A 2,965-nucleotide genomic window follows, 5' to 3' on the forward strand; every position below is an offset into this window, starting at 1 on the left:
CTGCAACTGATGGAACGCAACACTAGTAGCGGGGTGCCGCTCCTCCTCTACCTCTGACATCATCTGTTTGTAGTGCGCATACGCCTGCAACCGAGTGAACTCGATAGCGATGGCTCCAATTGTGGCAGCCTGCTGCTCTTCCTCTCCCATGGCGATCTCCACCATCGCCATGGGGTCGCTCTCCTCCTCCTCCCTCTCCATCTCTGAGTCATCCAAGCTCTGCTCGGGAGAGCTCAAAGGTTGGCCTTCCGTAGTGCGGGCCTGTCATTGGGAACCTCGTCCACGATTTTTGGCATGACGTTGTGGCGACAACCACATCCACCACCACGAAAGGTTCCGACAATTACAACGACGGATGATGGACGAGGACGAGGATGGAAGGCTGACGACTGGAATGGTGGGAGAGGGTGATCGAAGGAGTAGGGTTTTGGGTTGTTGCCGACAAGATTTAAATAGCATGGGTAGCCGAAGCTTTGAGTTAATGTGAGCGGCTGAAGTAGGCTTCTTGTTTCCCGAATTGGTGTGAATATCGAGCAGGTTGATGGCCGGTCAGCCCCACATGAATGTGGGGGTCAAACATCTGCTCATGTCCTATGTCTTAGGTTCGTCTCAGTTCGTATTATGAAAATTGACCAGTGCCATTGTGATGTTGAACAAATGCCACTGTAAATAAACTGCATTTTCTTTGTGTGAAAAAAGAACATAAATGCTAACATGCGAGTCAGCAAAATATAGAGCTCGAACTATGGCCACTCTAAATTTGTGCGCCTCTAACGATTGCGGAGCACACTTACGAAGGTTTAGAGGCTAAAGTTGCTCTTAGGTCGCATGCAAGACCTTGTTCAATCAGAAAATCCCACAAACATTACAACGTGATGTATTGGCTGTGGCTTGCAAGTAACAAGTACAACTAACTTTGCCAAAAGGAAAATAAACTAAAATGCTTAAACATGTGTGTCCGTGTCACCTGCATATTTATTCATTGTTCATTGTTTTTGTGTTACTTGGAGGTCGTTCTAGATCATAGGCTCTTTTCTAATGCATGGTTGCGCGTCAGTAATTTAATTACTCATATGCTTTGGACAAGTAATATATATATTTCAAGATTATATAAATATCTTATGCTTTACTCTCATGACATAGTCACGAAACAACATGACTGCGAGCAGAGCACACAGAATCTCCAAAGTACTCTTTGGAAATTGCATCCGGTGAACTTTTAGCCAGATAAAATGTGTACTGTGCCTTGTGTTTATTGTGTTGTTAAGGCACAGTAGAGAATTTCATGCATGATGTGCTCATTATCAAATGCAGAGTACACCGAGCGGCAGACCCGCAACACACGCTATGGTTTGCTTTGATATATGGCAAATGCAGAGTATGATATTGTTTTTTTTTCCTTGTTCCACCCGCACAGCCGTACTACACTGCCTGCAAGTATTATAAATGCAAGGTAAAGTGGGCACACACAATTTTTACGATCAATGACGCCCACTTGCTTACATACGAGTCGATTGCATTTTGCAATGTTTTTTACTACCCCTTCATTCGCAAATACTTCGTCTGTTTGTATACTCTGCAAATCAGGTTTGTCTGAAGTCAAACTTAATATACTTTCAACAAGTTTATAGAAAAATATATTAACATATATATCACGAAATATATATCATTGAATTCATCATTGCATATATTTTCACATCGTATAAATTTGTTATTGTAAATATTCATATTGTTTTCTACAAACTTGGTCATGCTTTATAAAGTTTGATTTAAGTCAAAGCTAAATGCGGAGTAAATAAAAATGGAGGGAGTATAAAATGTTTCATTCACAAATATAAAATGTTTTGGATATTTCAGTATGAAATGAAATAAGTGAATAAACACACTGAAACATGTCTATATACATCTAATTTAGATTTTTTTAAATATCTTATATTTATGAACGGAGGGAGTACGAAATTTCATTTTGTAGTGCTCTCTACAATAGCTATAATTTTACAATAGAGCAAAAAAAAATTAACATAAGAGAGCAATGTATTGGGACTTACTAAGCACATATGTTTCGGTTTGAACATCAAATTTAAATCCATTTCATAATAAGTATATAATGATTTTGCATGACTTATGAAGATGTTGAAATATATTGCACATCTTCATTCATTCGTCTGGATTTTTTGATAAACATAATTAATATTGTATCAAAACCAAGAGGTCTCAAGCTTAAAACCTGACCAACGTCACATGTCACTACATAATAATTCGTCATCTATTTGCGAGCGAGTGGTTTATATTCCATGAAAATGTTAGAAATATGAGCACTTTACCATATGATTTAATCAGAAAAACTAAATAAAACATGACTATTATAACAGAGATGAAGCAAGTGCTGCAATCTAACAGAGAGTATGCAAATGGCATATGATGTAGTGAATATGAACAGAAGCTAGAATAAAAAAAGTGGCATGATCTTAAACAGAAAGAACATGAAAATGTACGGAGCAATAGCAGAAGCATTGGTCTTGGGGCCAACGTCCTCGCCGGCCATGTTATCGAAGAGGTTGTCGGCGTCGGGGAAGAAGTCGTCGTTTGAGAAGTGATCGTCGGCGTCCGTGGTGAAGAAGTCAGTAGTCGCGCAAAGCGCTCCTCAAAAATCTTATCACCCTTCTCCCATACATGACTCGAAGTGGCGGGGTTTCGGAGGCCTACTGCCCGACCTGCGATGCATGCCGCAAGCCGGGATGGGGAAGAACCTTGCACTAGCTCTAGAATGATGATGTTCTGGCGTGTCTCTCTGGAGAGGAGCGACCCCTCTTTTATAGGCACATGAGAAGGAGGCGAGCAGGCATCAACGAGAGACGAAACAAAAAGAGGGAGACAAAGCGAACAGCCAGCAGCCGAAGGGATGCACCGTTCGCATTCAATATCCACCATAGTAGGCATGTTGACTAATGCCATGTGGCATTTT

This window comes from Triticum dicoccoides, chromosome 4B (genome assembly GCF_002162155.2).
Source record: "Triticum dicoccoides isolate Atlit2015 ecotype Zavitan chromosome 4B, WEW_v2.0, whole genome shotgun sequence".
Lineage (NCBI taxonomy): Eukaryota > Viridiplantae > Streptophyta > Magnoliopsida > Poales > Poaceae > Triticum > Triticum dicoccoides.